The following is a 19,393-nucleotide window of genomic DNA, read 5'->3' as shown; positions in this document are numbered from 1 at the left end:
GACCGAGGTGTGGCACATCTAGGCCAAGGTGTGGCACAGCTTAGTCAAGTGTTGTCCTTCCTAGCCGAGGTCATTATTTCCTACTTGCCGATGTCTTGTTCTTAGCCGAGATCATTACTCGCCAAAGTGCCCATGCCGTCTTGCTTGTTGAACACACTTTGTCATAGTTTTGTCTTGTCACTCAGCCACCTTTCTGTGTAGCACCAACCAGTCGCTGCCACGTGCCTCTGTAGAAGGTTAAGTCAGCCAGCAGATCTAAAAATGTGTCATTTTGCTATATGTCTTTCTTTGTGAGGAGAGAGAAGCTCTAGAAGAAGAAGAAGAAGAAGTTTAGAGTGAGAGAGTGGATCTTCGAGCTTGATTCCTAGAGATCAAACCATTAGATTCGCGTATTGAGGTTAGATTCTTGATTTACTCTTGTCATTCTTATTGATCATCTAGCTGCATTGCATGATCGAACCCATTTTGCATGTCATGCATCGATTTAAAGTTGGTTTTAGAAAGAGAAAATGGTGTTCATGTGTTTTCGAAAGAAAGGTCTTGTTTGATCTGAAAGTTTGCATTAAGTTTCACGTTTTTGTGTTTGTTCTCACTAGATCCTTGAATATGGGTACCCAAGTCCATGTTTTTAAACTCATAGCGTGAAATCTCAGATTTTGTAATAGCAAATCACGATCCTTGCATTCATCTCCCTCATGTTCATGTTCTTCATGTTCATCATGTTCTTCAAGAAAGGGGAAACCCAGATTTTTCCCGACTTCATTCCGCTGAATGTGGCCATCGAGGCAACACCTCGGCAAGGAGGTGTGGGACCTCGGCCTAGACCTGGCAGTTGCCCAGCATGTTTTCCCCGAGATAAAGAACTGTGTTTGTTTTGATTTGACCTAGTCTTGAGGAATGCCGAGATCATCTGCATGCATATGAAACTTGTTTGAAAGTGCATCCAACAGACCTTGCCATGTGTTTGTAGGGTTTGGACTTGCCTTGACCCCGACGTTTGAAGAACTAAGTGTGGTATTTTTAATAAAGCTATGTTATAATGCTTTGATAAAAGCCTTGTTTTGCTTCGTTTTGGAAAGTATTTGTAAACATGAATGGTTATTCCTAATTGGAAAATATATATATTATCTTGCTTTGATGACATTCTTGGAAAGTTCGTACGTACTAAGGGACTATAAGCATTTGTAGCACAAAGTTTGGAAGTCCGTACGTGCTAAGGGACTACAAGCATTTGTAGCACGAAGTTTGGAAGTCCGTACGTGCTAAGGGACTACAAGCATTTGTAGCACGAAGTTTGGAAGTCCGTACGTGCTAAGGGACTATAAGCATTTGTAGCACAAAGTTTGGAAGTCCGTACGTGCTAAGAGACTATAAGCAATTGTAGCACAAAGTTTGGAAGTCCGTACGTGCTAGGGGACTCTAAGCATTAGTAGCACAAGTCCTTAGTGTCCGGGGACTATAATGCAACGACACCATTGAATTGAGATATCTCCCTTGTCTTGCCTTGTTTTGTCTTGCTTGCCACTGACGGTTTACCGCGTGGGTTTTGTTTGCCGAGATGTCATCACTTGTATTATAATGATGTTAGTAAGCATCTTTTGAAACTTGACAGATTTGCTAGATGGACTTGGTTCATCCTTTGACTTGCACTAATTATGTTATGTATTGTTTGATAAAGATCTTGAATACCAGTCATGCAAACCCCTTTATTTCTTATACCATTCACTGAGTATCCAAGCTCACCCTCTCTATATATATATGTAGGTGATGAGCAGGAAGGCGGTGATGCCTAGGTGTGACTCGCAAGCTTGTTTTGGGTTTTTGTTATGTCGACTTAACTTGTATACATGTCGGCAGTCTTGAAAACTATGCTTCTCGGCTTATAATGTCTGTAATTTACACATGTCGGCTGGAGAAGCCTTTTGATCAAGATGTAAAATGTATTTTGTATTTTATTGTATTTGTATTCAAGTTGTAATACTATGTAAAGTTGTATGCCATTCCATGCAACTTACGCACTGCTCTTATGGACCACTTGTATTTTAAAATTATTGCTTCTGCACTTGTGAGCCCCATATATATTTATACTTTGTTTGTGTGTGAATTTTGAAAGTTGGCCTTCGGTAATCTCGGATTACTGGCCATCACGGCACTAAACTACTAGGGGCGGTTTGTGGTCGTGACACTTATCTTCATCCCTACCACCACTACCTCACCATCATCGCAACCCTCATTGCCGCAATGCACAGTTGTCGCAACTCCACAAATCTCTCTCTATAGACTACGCACGGTTGGTCATTAGATGTAGGCAAGTTGCGATGGTGGTGGTCTCCACATGATGAGAGGCGTGATGGCGACAGGTCATTGTAATGGTAGTGATTACGGGATGGCGGCAGCGATGGACTGAGAAAGTGAAGCAGCAATGGCAGCGATAGCGGAGCAACGGAGAAGACGAGTTGCAAAGGAAGGTAGTGATGGTTGCAACGACGGAAATGAAAGAAGGAGGAGAGTGGCGACAATAACGGTGAAGATGACTTCGTGATGGTAGTAGTTGGCCAATCGGTGATGGTTGGTCAATGGTGGTGGCTGTAAATAGGTTAGTTTTGGGTTTGTTGATGAAGGGATGGAATAGAGATGAAGGCAATTTGGATATTTAATTGAAAGATAAAGTTGTAATTAAAAAATTATGAATAATGGTGTGAACTGAGAGTAATTAAGGTGTAAATAGAATTACCATTTTTTTAACACACGAAGTTCTATTTTCAAAATATTTATGTATATATGACTATTTTACCCTTATTAAAGGCGTAATGAATTGAGAAGCGTCAATTCATTAAGTGCTAATAAAAAATTATTAGGTGTTACAAGTGCAATACATGACAATGTTATCTACCAATCACCCAGCATTATGCTTCTTGCTTCAATATAAGTTGCGGCCCCACCCTCTCCACATACACAAAACTTTTGGTAATCACGTAACCATGCCTCAAAAGTACCAGATATTTTCCATTATTCAAATGGTATTGTTGATGTGGCATTTTACGTTTATTTTGTTGTTTCAAAACTTAAAAACATCATAATTAAAAAAAAAATTATATTTTTGGAGTCTACACAACGAGATTTATCAAATAAGACCAAATACTGAATATAAAATTTTATAAAAATAAAATATTATATTTTTAGCCTTACAAAACTAATCATATCTCAGTTTACGAAATTATCCAGTAAAACTGAGAAATTTCTATTTTTTTTTCAATATTAATTGAGAATATTCTCAATTTTTGGGAAATTTCTCAATTTTTTTCTAGTTTTAAAACTTAGTTTTTCCAATTTTAAACTAAGAATATTCTTAGTTTTAAACCTGGAAAAAAAAAAAAACTGAAAAAATTAGATCAAAAAAATATTGTTAGTTAAGTTAAAACTTACGATTAAAAATGGTTTAAATTGTAAATTTGTAATAAAAAACATATTTTAATTTTTATATAATTTTGTATTTTATATAATTTTGTATTTAATATTAATTTTATTTGATAGATTTTGTTGTGTTGATTCTAAAAACATAAAGTTTATCAAAAATAAATATGCATTGTACAAATTATGATGATTTGAAGTTTTGAAAATCAAAATAAATGTTACATCACCATACTTTTTTATAAACAATTAGAAATGATGAACAACCATTGTTTGAACGGTAATTTTGTCTATTAAAAATTAATGGGACTTGAAGGAACAAAAAAATCTTGAGGGCTGCTATTACCACCTACCTAATTTCTTTGGACCACCCATTTCTTTGAACCCCCACCTTAAACTCTAAATTTTAATAAATATTTTTTGAACACTCCACTTAATACCAATTTTATTCATATTCATAATATTATCACACCCAAGTGCACACCCACCTAATTTTGCACACCTCTTTTTCTTCTCTCAGTAAACGATGAACAATTGAGAAACGATTGAGAATAACAAACGATTAAGAGATGAATCGACTGTCCCTCTCTTCTCATTCTCTCATAAACGATGGTCTCTTTCTCTTTGTCACCATGAACAATAGAATCACAGTCAGAAATCTCTTTGACAGTCTATTTCTTCTTCTCTTAGGTAACTTCCAACTCCCTATTACATATATATATATATATCCTTATTTTGGGGCAGAACCCTCGATACAGGGGGTTTTAGAGGGAAAAACCCTCAGACAAAATAGAAATAGGGGGAAAATCCTACAAAATGGAACCGTTAGTTATTCCAGTGCCAAACAAAATATTTATGTTCAGCACTATATTATTGAACTAAATATTTTTTTTCAGCATTGTATTACTGAACAGAACTTTAATAGTCAGCAAATTAGTACCAAATCGAAAACAACCAATCATAAATGCAAGTTAGATAAACTTACCAATACAACGTCAACCTCATCAGAGTTGTTGTCATCGTCCTCCATTACTCTAATTATCAACGAATGGTGAAAACGACCACAAACGTATGAACTTAGAGTCTGTAATAGGATTGTTTGTAACGTTAACTGATTTGGAACACCGAACACATTTGAAACTACTGAACAAAACGTTAACTGATAAAGTAGTTTCAAATGTTTTTCATTGAAGATGAATACGTGGGTTTAGGATGGCGATGAAGAAGAATACGATTAGGGTTTAGATTGATAAGGAATATGTATAGATGGGAATGAAGGTGCGTGTACAATATTATAAAGTGTCATTCTAATTATTTTCATTTGGTGGGTGAGTATTTCATTAAAAGTTGTCTTTTAATGTAATTTTACTTCAAGGTATAATTGTAATAAATAAATAAACAAATAAATAAAAGTAAGAATTGGAGGGTCCAAAACAATTAGGTAAGTGCTAATAGCAGCACTCAAATTCTTATTTAAGACAATGGAATATAAGTTCACAAAAGGGAACTTGTGTGTAATGCGCCTTTTATATTCATTCTTATCAACCTTCGAAATCATCACTAAGCTGAATAATATAATTGTGTTTTTAGATATGAATTTGAAATAAACAGATTTCACATCACTCATTTGAGGAATATATGCTTAATTCAATCTATTTTTTTTAGATGTACATTTTAGTAATAGATTTTATGGTTTTAGATTATTGGATATAAAATAATATCTCGTCTCCTTCTTCCCTTTCCCCAGTAGATACCTCCTCACCATCCTAGAGTGAGCAAGCAAGGTTTAGGCCTCCAGAATTTGGCCCAAAGTAGGGCTCCAAATTTGGGGGGAGTTACAGGGCCAGTCCAACAACTTAAGGGGGGTGTTTGGTGTGGATTATTATAAGCTAAAAGTTGATAATTAGAAAGCTGTAAGCATAAGCATCCCTTCCCTAGCTTCTAAATAATCAGCTTTTCTCAGCTTATTTAAGCTATTTCTGCCTAAAAAGTTGTAAGCAGAAGCTGTACTAAACAGTTTAGCACAGATTCCCAAATTAAAATAAGCTATAATCACCCCCTATAATCCACACCAAACACCCCCAATACCCACTAGGTCCTAACCCCAAATTATAACCATGTTTTTCCAATTTTACCCTTAGCCCAAAACTCACCATCCAGCAACTTGCCCACTACCCAACAACACTATTATATCTTTCTTCCCCTCCGCCAGAAACCACCTCCGGTCACCAGTACCTTCGGTCATTGGCAATCACCTCCAGCACTGGCGACCACCTCCGGCGATATTTTAATGAATTGTTTCAACAAAAATAACACCTATCACCACTACATCACTACTGCCACCACCTCCACCACTCAATTACTCAGTCATATTTACACACACACTTTCATCAGTGTTAATAGTTTTTAAAAAAAATTACAAATAAATTTGAATCATTCACTCTTACTCAGGTTCACTCACTTATTTACAATAATCCATACACACACACAATAAACAATAGAGACTGATAAATTTATCATTAAAAAAAAAAAAAAAAAACGAATCCATCATAGATCAATACAAAATCAAGAAAAATTAATAATACATTCAGTGATAAATTTATCACTGAACACAACTAGATACTGATAAATTTATTACAAAATTTTTTTTGCAGCAAATCTATTTTTAAAAATAGAGAGAGAGATGGAAGGAAAAAGAAAGAAGGAAGAAGAGGAGGAGAAGAAGTAAGATCTGAAAAAATAGTGTTGTTTGGAATCATTTGGAGTCGATTTCACCATTGAAACAACTAGATCGATGTAGATCTACAACTAAATTGATGGATCGGCGACAATAGAGTGAAGATCATAGAGGTAAAGTATAGATCACTGATGGTTGATGTGGTTGGTGAACGAGGTGGTGGATTCGTGACTGTGGAGTGTAGATCAATGGTGGTTGCGAACGGACGACGACAGTTGTGAATGGAAGATGATGGTGGGGGTGGTGGTAATGGTTCGACGACGACCGTAGTGGTGGTCTTGGTGACGTTGATGGCAACGGAGGACAACGGTGGATATGGTTGGTGAACAATGGTGATGGCAGTGGTTGGCGAAGGTGGCAGTGGTTGATGACGGTGGCCATAGTGGGTAAACAACCAAGGCGACGATGGTGGTGTGACGATGAAACTCTTTACAGAATGGTAGAGGGAGATGAGTCTTGTGTGTGTGTGTGTGTGTGTGTGAGAGAGAGAGAGAGAGAGAGAGAGAGAGAGAGAGAGTCTGCACAAATGGTGGAGGAAGAGAGAGAACAAAAGATTGTTTAGGGCAACACAAAACACTCAAGGGTAAAAAAGGAAAAATAATAGATGGGCCAGGACTTATGTGTACATAAGATTCTAAGTCAGAATCTAATGGGTAATAAAATCCAAAAACGAGACCGACCAGTAAATAACCCAATTCATTAATACCTTATACTATATTATTCAAATAGACCCAATAAACATTGGGGCCCAATTTTTATTATTATTTTATTATGCAAAATTTTTTATTTAACAAAATTGACTGAAAAAATAAAATTTTTAACTTCTCTCTCATACAATAATAAAATTATATGAATTAATTAATAAAATAAAATTGAGAATACTTATAATTTTCCAAACCATAAGGGGAATCCGTATTTTAAGAAAATTTTAAAAGGTGTAGTTGTAATTTACTGTAATTTTTTTTTATTGATTGAGGCCTAGTCTAAAGGGCCCCTAAAAAAATTCATATACCAGCGACGAACAATTTTTTTATTTTTTCATATGTGTTGTTGGGCCAAATTGAATATATACATATATATATATATATATATTGAACAAATTTTTCCTTTGATCAACAATGTTACAAGAATTATTGAATGGATTAGTTATATTATCTATTGAAAAAGATTTGATAAATAAATTAGATTATGCAAATTTAATTAGTGATTTTGCCGCTAAAATGTGATACTTGGGTCAATTGTAAACTGAATATTGCTAAATTATAAAATAATAACATCAAATTTTTATCTTTTTGAGTCTTTGCAATGATTTCTTTTTATATTAATATATGGAAGTAAATTTTAATTTATAATTTTAACGATTATTTGTGCAAGTAAACTTTTTTGTGACTACTAACAAATAAAAAAAATTTCATTTTATCCATAAAAGTTTTACAAAAAAAGTAGGGTAAATTATAAGTACCTCTTGAGGTTTGCTTAAAATATAGATTACCCTTGTGGTTTAGAAAATTACAAATATCCCATTGTCAAAAAATTTTATTTAACAGAATTAATTGAAAAAATAAGAAATTTCTAACTACTCTCTTATTCAATAATAAAATTACTTGAATTATTAATTAAAATAAATTTTTGATATCATTAAATACTGTTAATTGGCTTGATGATTTATTAATAAAATACGCTATTTGTTATGAAATTAGAAACTTCAAGAGACAAGCTATAATTTTCAAAACCACATAAGGCAATTCATATTTTAAGCAAATTTCATGAGATGTATTTGTAATTTACCCAAAAAGGTATATATGTAAGAGGGCCTCATTTCATAGTTTGCCTAAGATATCATAAATCTCAAGAGTGGCCCTACCTCTATCTCCCTAAGCCACCCTGATCTCTCTCTCTCTGTATATGATAAACCTATTTTGTTTTTAGGTGAGTTTTCCCCAGATAAAGTAGAAGAAAGCCTCTAATTTGTCATTCCCCAATTTTCAAAATATTAATAAAGCAAAAATGAATTAATTTAAGCTTGATATTTTAATAGAAAACATTCTTGTTAACCTTATTTTTTCTCAATGTTAACAGTATTGAAGAAATAGAAAAGTGCATTCAATAAAATGTATCTTTACAATACAATGAGAGGCCTATATATAGGCAAGGTTGAGTGGTCCCCAAGAAAGCTAACAATAAAAATATCCTAATATGGTAAAACCTAATTACAGTATTTAATATATATATATATATATAGTGAATATAATATATATAACAGTCTCCCTCAAACTCAAGGTGGTTGCAAAGAGACCAACTGGAGTTTGGAAAGAGAAACTAGAGAAAATAAAATAAAATAAAAATAATAATGCTGGAAGACAATTTATGGTTGTGCCTGACCGTTGTAAGAGCAGCCAAAACTAATGACGGAAGATAGTTTATGGTCGTATCGGACCTTTGTATGAGCAACCGGAGTTAATGTCAGAAAATAGTTTATGGTCGTACCAGACCATTGTAGGAATTGAGTGCGCCAAGGGGCAGCTTAAGACAGAATGCGCCAGGGGCCGGCTTAGGTAGTGCACCAAGGGACAGCTTAGGTGGTAGTGCGCTAGGAGGTGGCATGGGTGGTGTGCCAAGGGACAACTTGGGTGGTTCGCATGGTGTATCTCCTTGCTTTCCATGATATAAGTACATTGCGCCCCTTCGGTGACCGCCCTCCACCCCCTCAAACTCAAATATGTTTGAAGATAGAAACCTATTTGATGTCAAAATAGAGAAAAAGACAGAGTGGAGTAGAAACAAGAGATCATATTCTTAAAAAAAAAAAAAATTAGTAAAAAGGATTTTTTATTTTAATAGTGGGACAAGCCCATGTCATTGAGTTGAAAAACATATTGTTTTGTTTGAATAGAAAGTGTACCCGAGAGAGAGAGAGAGAATTTTAGATGGGTTAATTAAAAAATTGTGGGTTTGGGGAAGTGTGTAGGACGGGTTTGCTTAAAAAAATGAGAGTGTAGATTACAAAGATGGGTAAATTTGAGAGAGGGAGAGGAAAGATATTGAATGTGGGCTAGTAGTTGAGCAACGGCAAAGAACGGCGGTGATGGGCCGGAACTGCCAGCGTGATGGCAGAAGCTGTAGCTGGCATGATGGAATAAATGTCCGAGGTGGAGGCAATGGCTGGAGCTGTGGTGAGTAATGGCGGCGATGGTTGGAGAAAGAGACAAATGTGTGGCTGTGAGATACTCAAGTTCAAGGACTGAGGGGTTTGGGATGAAAAGATAGCAAATAGGATTGAAATCCGGCGAGCAGCCAAGAAAAGGTTGTAATATGTCTGATACCATGTTTACAGTATTAAAGAAATAGAAAAGTGTATTCAATAATGTGTCTCTTTACAATACAATGAGTGGTCACCAAGAAAGCTATCCATAAAAATATTCTAATATGGTAAAATTTAATTACAGTATCTATTTTTATTTTATTTTTTTGATCAACAAATAAAAGCCTTTATTGATGAAGAAGTAAAATTACAAGCATAACTTACATCAACAAAGGAGGGAAATGGTCTGTTGGTTTGCTGGAATGCTTTGCTTAGGTAGTGGTCTGTTGGTCAGTTAAGCTCTATTACTGGTCTGTCTTGTTGGTTTTGTTCTGTTTGATATGTTGGCTGATATATAGGGCTGGGATGGAATCTGGCGTGACCTGCTATTGGTGGTAGGGCGGTTCAGTCTGCTGTTCTTTGCTGCTTTGCTGTGTTATGGGCTTTTTGATGCCAACCTAGTTGGGATGATTTAGCTCATTGTGATACTTTTGCACTTCCTTTTTCTTTATTGATGTATTTTGTTTTATACTTTATACTTGATTCTTACATCAATAAAGTTTCTATTTTGCCGATCAAAAAAAAAAAAAAAAAAAAGAGGAGGGAAGTGCACAAAGTATCATAGTTGGAGTCAACTATCCCAATTAAATTGCCATTGAAAAACAAACACAATCCTATACTAGCACTAGACCCAAGAATTGGAGAGGGACCAATCAAAGGAAAAACAACAAGAAGGATCCCACTCAATCATTTTACTTGCTCATATTTACTTAAATTGTCAAAAATCTGATTTACATTGTAAAACTTGTTTGGAGGCCAATATTTTATTAATCTCAAAAATATATTCTATTTTTTCTTGTTAACCTTATCTTGCTATGACATGAGAAAATCAATGATTTTCAAGTACAGCGAGCTTGCATTAGAAAACATGTATAATTTTATGAAAAATGATATATAAGTCCACGTTTTAGACTCATTTTTTAGATTTAATGACATGTAAGTGAAGTGATTAGTTGATAATTAGAGAAGAGATGATGAAGAATATTGTCTTAGATATCTTAATTGATTGTCATATCATTGAAGTTAAAAAATGGGTAATTTTTAAACTTGTATAGTAATACTCTAATTTTATAGTTTTTGAAGAAAATAATTTTAATTTAAATCACGATGAAATTCATTTAAGATCATGACTAAGTGGTTAGCAACTTCATTATCTAAACCACACTAGACACAAACATAATTGAAAATTCTGCTATGTTATTTTCAACATAAATGAATGATATTTAATGGAAATAAAATATGTTGTGTTTAACTATATTTGTAATCCTGTGAATGGATTTTATAGGTTGAATTAATTACCCTGAAGCATTTGTCGATCGTTGGAATGGATAACATGATAGAGATATGGCCTAGGGAACTTCAACCTAAAGTGAGAGACATGATTATTGGTTTGTGTCGTAAGCTATCGAATATTCTTTTTCCATCCAATGTGATTAAGGGCATGCAGAGTCTTGAATGACTTAAGGTGGCGTGGTGTCAATCTGTGGAAGTAGCATTTGATCTTGAAGGAATAATTGTTAGGGAAGGCTATCCAGATATCGTACTCCCTTCATTAACAAAATTGGTCCTACTTTATCTACCAAAGTTGACACATGTTTGGAAGAACAACTTACTAAGAATTCCAAGCTTTCAGAACCTGACATCCTTAACAGTAGTGGGTTGTAGCAGTTTGAGATATGTATTCTCATCTTCTAAAGCCAAACTTCTTGTGAAACTACGAGAAATAGTTGTGGCTGAATGTGGTGTGCTGGAAGCAATTGTTAATGAGGAACCAAAAGTAGATGATGAAGTCGCAACAAATATAATCATGTTCCCTCAACTAAGTAGTCTCAAACTCTATCATCTGCCAAGCCTCAAGAGTTTGTCCCCAAGCTTACACAATTAAAGGATCATTCATCGAGGAGATAAAAGTAATCAACTGTCCCAACATGAGGGCACTCCCTTCAGCATCACAGCGCAATGTTCGAAAAGTGGAATTTTTTAACTCAGCTCAACACCATCTCTTGGATAGAAAGGTAAGTGAGTTGTCTTAAAATTATAGTGTTCGACATTAACAACCCATTCTTTCAAAGAAAATATTTCCAATATTCATTAAACTAAGGATAAACCTCTAAATGTTTGAAGAGGAAAGAATTGTTGGGTACACAACATCAAGGAGAATAAACTCTTAACATTGATGTGGTCAAAGATTTTGTCAAGAAATTCAATCAATTCTTTAAAAAAAAAAAAAAAATTAGGCATAATTTTTTTGGGATTATTACATCACAGTGGATGTCAGAAAAGAAAAAAAAAATACAACTCCGTGAAAAAGTTCACAATTTTGATTAAATATTTATTAAGTTTCTCACTAATTTGTAATTATTTTTCAAAACTCTACTGATATGATATTTTTCCCAATTTTTTCTAGAATGATGTAATGGTGGTATTTTTTGTAATTAAATGTCATTTTAATGGGCACATAATTTTAAAAGGATAAGTCTTAGTTATATGTTTTTTTCTGTTTGTATATCATTATTCTGTTGTCAATTGTTCCCAGCTCCCAAATAAATGGTGTTAACACTAAGAAGTGTTTGTTTGGACGGACTAGATAGAGGCGAATTACGATACAATGAACTGTTAGCCCTAAATAATTAGTCCCTTGACTATTTTGTTAGAAATGATATGTATTTGACTATTAATCCGATCTTCATTTTTTAACTAAACAATGGATTAGTAAATATGTCACTAACACAATTGAGGTGATAACAGTTGCAGTTTATTTTAAGCACCGAGGGAACACTTAATGTCACAAGAATTGATGAGCCAACTGAGATATGGCACAATCAACTTGAAGTCGGATGCCTTGACAAAGTAACATTCATGCGGGTGCAGTGTTGTGGAAAATTATCAAGTGTTGTCTCGTCCAAGTTAATGCAAAGGCTGCACAATATAGAAGGGCTAAAAGTATGGTGGTGTGATTCACTGGAAATGATATTTGATCTCCAAGAGGGTGTATGTGCTGATGTTGCTAAGAAAGAAACATTAATCGCTCAGTTAATCGTATTGGAATTGATGTATTTGCCAAAGTTGACGCACATATGGAAGAATATTTCCCAACAAACTCATTGTTTCGAAAGTCTAACATTTCTAACAGTGCAGCACTCTGACAACCTGAGATATATATTCACAATTTCCATGGCCAACGCTCTTGTGAATCTACAAAATCTAACAGTTGAACATTGCGAGAAGGTAGAAAAGATTGTCACCAGGGAAAACGAAGCAGAAATCTTTTTGCAAAAAATCTTTTCGCAAGAAATCTTTTCGCGATAAATTTCCATTGTCAGGCTTCTAAATCTTCCAAGTCTCGTGTGTTTTGGCCCGAATGTAAATGATATTGAAATTCCAGCCAAAACCAAAGCACGACTCTGCCCCAAATTTCCAGGTAAAACTCCAATTATATATTTGCAAGGCAACTTCACTTCTCGATTTTTTACCTATACATCTTACAGCTAAGAAAAAAGTAGTTATGATAAGGTACTATTTGATTCATTGGAATAAAAATGTGGATTGAAATGGAATAATCATATTTTAGCCTTTTTGTGAAATGATCAATCTTTTACAATAGTAAACAATAATTCTATTTATAATATATTTTATATTATATTTTTAGTACACCAAATATGAAAATATATGTTCTAATGGAATGGCCATTCTATTTCATTTAATTCCAATGAACCAAACATAAGATAAGGGAACACAAACCTATGCCGTGTCCAATGATAATTGAACAATGTTAGGAATCCCAAATATTTTACATAATATTCTACACAATCTCTCACATTACTAATGAATATGGTTAACTTTAGGCAACATTACAGTTAGGTGCTTATAAGTTTGCAAAATGATAATATTTATTTATTTTTTAATTATTATTTTTATTTTATTTTATTTTTGACAAAGTTAGGAAATTAGCAAGTTAATAATTAGATTAGGGTTAGTTGCACTTTTAACTCTTATAATTTAAACCAAGCTCCACTTTGGTCCCTATGATTTCAAATTAAACAGTTTGATTTCTATACTTTAAATCTTGTTTTAGTTTGGTCCTTCTATTCAAGTTGGAAGTTAAAAATAACGATTTTGAAATGTACACATAGAAAAAATAACGAAAATTTGAATGAGAGAATCAAATTGAAACTGGAATTAAAATGTAGGGATCAAAATAAAATTTGAGTCAAATTATAAAAGTGCAAACATAAAATTAACTTCTAAAAATATTTTCACAAGGTAAATACTAGTCAGTCAAAAGGGTGAAATAAGGTACTAGACCTGACCACACAGCTACCTCACTAACAACCATGGTGTGTCCAACACAGTAATACTACACATTTAGATTTATCATTTTATGGTTTAGATTTATTTCACACATAGACCACACACTACATAAATTCAATCTCAATTACACATTTTCATTCTAGGTAAATTCGGCGTAGTTAAGTGGGGTTCATATAATTATTGGTGTCCAACAATACGGGAAATCCCTTCCGAAGGTGGTGCAAGTATTTTTTTTAAAATATATTTTTATATTAAATATTATGTAGTTTTTTAATAAAATTACAATAATTTGTGATTCAAAACTAAAATTAGACATTTTTGTAATGTTTAACTTTATTTTTTAATAATAAACTCTCGTAATTCTATCAGAAAATTATATAACAATTGTCACAAATTTTCATAATATATACCCAAAAAAAACATAAAAAAATACATATGATACACACCCTATCACATGCTTGAGATACAAATGATGTTAGCAGCAATGAACTTTGTATTTAAGAATTAATAGTATATATATATTCTTAAGATGGATCATACAATACACACATATTTTTAGAGTGTGTACTATATGCAAGTTATGATAATTGTGGTACTAATATTACAAATATCATAATTAAATCACTTTCAGTCATAATTAAAATAAAATAAAAAACAACGGGTCATAACCAAAATTCACTTGAGACATAACTAAAGATCTCATTGGTCATAATTAAAATAGTAACCACAATACGTCATAATTAACACCACAATAAGTCATAAACCAAATATCATTTGAGGTATAACTAAAAAAAATTTAACCATAACCAAAGTAACAATTACAATAAGTCATAATTAAATCATAACCAACACTATAATGAATCATACCTAAATCATAACAAACATCACTACGGATTATAACTAACCTTTTGAGCAAACTTCACTTTGCCCCTTGTGGTTTGAGTCATGTACGGTTCACCTCTTGATGTTTGGAAATAATCACATAACCCCCACGTAGTTTGTGGACTAAAGTGTACCGTTAAACATTCCGTTCAACTTAACAAGTAGTGTAAAACATGTGGCAGATATAAGAAGGTTATATGCTTATTTTCAAATTTCAAGGTAACAAATCGCACATGGAATAAAGCACAAGGGGTTAAAATGAACTTACCTTTCAAACAAATGAAGAAAATACAAGGGTATTTTAGTCTTTTTTATTAAATCTTTAACGGCTTAACGGTGCACTTCAATCCACAAACCACAAAAGGGTTATGTGATCATTTTTAAATATTAAGGGGGTAAACAAGACATAACCCAAACTATAGGGGGTAAAGTGAAGTTTGTCCTTTTTCTTTTGAACGGAATAATTAAACATATGATACACATCATTTTTATTGTGTGAATTATAGAATTTCTCTTCACATCAGGGACGAAGGGGGCATGGGCCTAGTGCCCCTCCTCAACTTTCTAAAATCTATGGTTTAGTATAGGTTTGTAAATAGTTCTTTCAATTTGTCTCCTCTAAATTTGATTATATACTCTTATTTTATTTTATTTTATTTTAAAACAGTTCTTATAATTTGCACTATTCAAATGTTCATTTTATGACAGAAATCACCTTGATGATGTTATAAAATCTGTCTTTAAATGTTTGTTTCCTTATCTTTGATAATATTTGCTAGTTAGTTCTTATTGGTATTTTTTCTCCCTTCTGTGACAAATATATATACAAATATGTAGAATGATTATTTATTTTTTTGATGAAATCTCTCAATAAAATAGTTTATTTTGTTTGGAGATGATCCTTATAGTCTAAGTCAATGTCATGATTAGAAATAAGAGTTAAGTTTATTAGGGTCGAAGCGCAACGGAATGGGAAACACTATTATAAACATAACATTTTATTTTACTAATACCTTAGCCAAAATTCTAGCTCCGCCATTGCTTCAGATATACTTCATGCCACCGCCAATTGTTTACAGTATAGAAGATGTGGCTAGGTTCATTATTTTACAAACAAATTATTTTTACTTCAACATTGCCAAATATTAACATTAGTTTCTCCTTAATTGCTACATAGGCAATGATGATGACCTTGACTGGGAGGAACTTGACATTCGCTATCACTTTGACGTTGACGTTGACAAACTTTGCGAAGATGAAGATGAATATGATCGACTTTGACGTTGACAACTTGTTGAAGATGACTTTGTCGAAAATAATGACTTTGCCGAAGATAACTAATGTTAACACCGTTGTCAGGTATTAACAATTGCAGATTATCAACTCTTTAGAGGAAAGGTTTATGCATACATATCCTATTGATACACACACACACACACAAAAAAAAAAATGTTATTGCACAAAATGTTAGTTCTTCTTGTTTTTACTATTAACTTTATTTTTGAGGAATGCTAGGTATGGAAATTTTATGGTAGTGTGTACTATATACACTTTTAGTTAGATTTATGTGTCATTTGCTATGACTTACAGTGTTGTTACTTATGACATATTGTGATGTTGATTATAACATTATTTTATTTATGATTCAAGAGTTGTTTGGTTATACTTCAAATGATGTTTGGTTATAACTCAATTTTTTTTTTTTTTTAGTCATGACTCCCGTGGTATTAAGTTATGCCATTTATGATAATCAAACTCACAAATGACATATCTTGCATATAGCATTTCCCTGCATCAATTAATGTTTTTCTTCCTATTTCAATTTGTTCAACTTTAAACCTATCACAAAGGATTATCCAGTTCAAACATATGCTAAATGCAATCATTCTTTCAACAAAAGAGGATATCACTAGATTTTGCTTTCTTTTTTTTCCTTCTTTCTTTGTTTCCTTACTCCATGACTAGCAAGTTGTAAGTTGAGGGATGTGATTGAGACCGAAATGTATATAATTGAGGCCTATAATTGAGATTTCTTAACCCTCTTCTTGATACGACTTTGTACATTTTACCAATGTTTGATGTGAATCAAATTTGACGCGTTTGAACTACAAAATGAGCCAAAAAGTGATATTTTAGTTGAAAAGCATGCACCGCACGTGCAGAGGGTCATTCCTACACGTGCGGCCCCCTTCTTGAAAATCCAAACAAACTGCATAATGCACACGTGCAGAGGGTTTTTCCCGCATGTGCGGAGCCTTTCCCATACGTGCGACCTTTCTCGCACGTGCGGCTACGTTGATTTTCATGCACATTTTTTCTAAAGTCACCTGTTTTGTTGGAAAAGTATAAGATGAGGAAAACAATGCTGTTCTAGGGTTCGAAAATTCTTTAAAAAATAGGCAAAGGAGGCTAGGGTTTTGGAGTTTTGGAGTTGAAGGATTGGAGGTCTTCCATGGCAGCTTCTTCATCAATCTTTCTACTCCTTCATGAGCGGCTAAGCTTCTCTTTTTAGAGTTTTGATGAAACCCTAGCCATGTATATAGAGTTTTAACTAGGCTTTGATTGTTTAAATAGTTTGAGCAAGTTGTATAAATGTTTTAGAAGTTTTAACTTCAATTTCTCTCTATTCCTTTCAGAATTCTACTTTCTGTGATTATTGAATACTTTTCATACAATGGTTTTCTATGTGTTGTACTCAAAGTGTGAGACAAGTCATGCTATGAGAGACGAGTCATATTACTACCGTAGTCTAGAGCGAACGACATGTACTACTTGAAATGATTCGTTCCTATACGTTGAACACGACAATCCTTTTGATCAATGTTTCAAACTTGTAGTTGTGAAACATTGAGTAGTTCAAACCGTATTGCAATTAGATGTCAATGTTAAACCCTATTTATGCAGCTATTGGTGGATTTTTTGCCCTAGGATTTTTCCCAAATCAAATTCTCAATCTTAATCTTTAGTGTTAATTTAAAATTTTAAGTAAATTACAAATACATCTCGCGATGTTTGATTAAAATATGAATCACCCCTTGTGGTTTTGGAAATTACATGTCATCCTCTGAGATTTCTAATTTCATAACAAATTGCCTCTTTTATTAATAAATCATCAAGTCAATTAACAGTTTTTAATGATATTACAAATATGTTTCAATTAATAATTTAAATAATTTTATTATTGTATAGGAGAGCAATTATGAATTTCATTTTTTAGTTAATTCTGTTAAATAATTTTTTTTTGAAAAGGGGGTATTTATAATTTTTCGAATCACAAGGGCAATCTATACTTTAAACAAACCTCAATGGGTGTATTTGTAATTTACCCTTTAATTTTCTAGTTGTTATTTTAATTCTCACTTTAATTTAATTATCATCTATTATTCTCATCTAAATTAATCTAGGAATCTTGCCATTAAAATTAGTTGAATTTCACATTAGTCCTTGTGAATTGATACCTAAACTTGCCATTATTCTACGGAATTTAGGTACAGTTTGGACTTTATTTTTGGTGTGCTTAACAGCCCACTAGTTACCATTATCACCTCTCTACCACCAATCACACTATAACCACCATTGTCACTACCATTACCATAGCCACCACCCAACCACCCACTATCACAACCCACACCACCGCTACCACAACTATTAGTATCATCATTTTTAGAGTCCTAACCAAATATAGGAACTATTTTCTATTGAACACATTTTTCAAAAAACCATTCATAGATTTTTGTTTCCCCTTCAAAACAGACAGAGCATAGGACATAGTAGGTTGTATGTAGACTTCTTTTTAAGGAAAGAAATAAACTTTGAAATAAATTTATGCTAAAATAAAAGTACAAACAAATACATGGAATATATATGTTTGTACTTTGTTCCTGCTTTAGCATTTTTATCCCTTCTGATTTTCCTAATAATTTTCTTCTTCTTTTGAGATTGACCTAATAACTATTTGGCTTTGCTTTTTTTTGGCATCTCTAACTAAGATAAGGCATATGTTGTTGAGACATCCATGTTGTCTATTCGAAAGAAAAGAAATGTGTTTGTTCCTTTTATAGTATTTTTCTTCTCTCTGGTTTCTTTATAAACTATTAAGATTTGGCTTTTTCCTTCGCAGGTGATTTTCGAGGCATGACTTTCTCAAATTCTATGAAGATCAAGAAGTTGGAGAAACCAACCAAGGTTACAGGGTGGTCTCATATATCTATGGAAACTATTTAGTTGTTACGATTACATTTTATTGGACTATTGTCTAAATTTCAATAAGCTTTTGGCTCTTACTGTTTGCTCTTTGTAGCGTGTGTTTTTGCTCTTTGTAGTGTGTGTTCTTGTTTGTTGGGTTGATGATGCTACTAGCAAAACCTTGTGTTTTGTGGGTACAACTGGACTTACTTTATTATTAGCCATGTAATAATTTATGGATGAATTTGAAATTTGTGTTTTGTGTGCAATTGCACCAATGTCATGAGTGATTGTCAATATTATTTGTAAGAAGATAAATTGATAGAGAGAGAGCATAAATTGTGTATATATTATTTGATGTATTACAAGATTGTTGTGTATATTGATATTTTGTTATGTTTACAATGATCAAATATATAGAAGAGAAGAAGGTAGTAGGTGAAGTGGTAGGGGATGAAGTGGAGGTGGTAGTGGTAGGTTAGGTGAGGAGGTGAGTGTGTGTGGTA

The 19,393-nt window shown here is 33.2% G+C and overlaps 1 long non-coding RNA gene across 2 annotated transcripts in view; it reads left to right on the top strand.

Moving 5' to 3' along the window:
• Positions 1 to 19,170, top strand: part of LOC145801154 (uncharacterized) — a 29,422-nt gene extending 10,252 nt beyond the window's left edge. The window contains exons 1-3 of one of the 2 annotated variants that reach the window (XR_014342140.1): positions 12,264 to 12,930; positions 15,880 to 16,061; positions 18,823 to 19,170. This is a non-coding gene — a long non-coding RNA (uncharacterized LOC145801154). Of the gene's footprint in view, positions 1 to 12,263; positions 12,931 to 15,879; positions 16,062 to 18,822 lie in introns of those variants that run through there. The other variant, XR_014342141.1, reaches the window with a different exon arrangement.
• The last annotated feature ends 223 nt before the right edge of the window (positions 19,171 to 19,393 follow it).

The sequence above is a fragment of the Camellia sinensis genome, chromosome 10, assembly GCF_055761805.1.
Source record: "Camellia sinensis isolate YWXY chromosome 10, ASM5576180v1, whole genome shotgun sequence".
Taxonomy (NCBI): domain Eukaryota; kingdom Viridiplantae; phylum Streptophyta; class Magnoliopsida; order Ericales; family Theaceae; genus Camellia; species Camellia sinensis.
The sequence above is the reverse complement of the archived record's forward strand: the minus strand, read 5'-3'. Positions and strand labels throughout refer to the sequence as shown.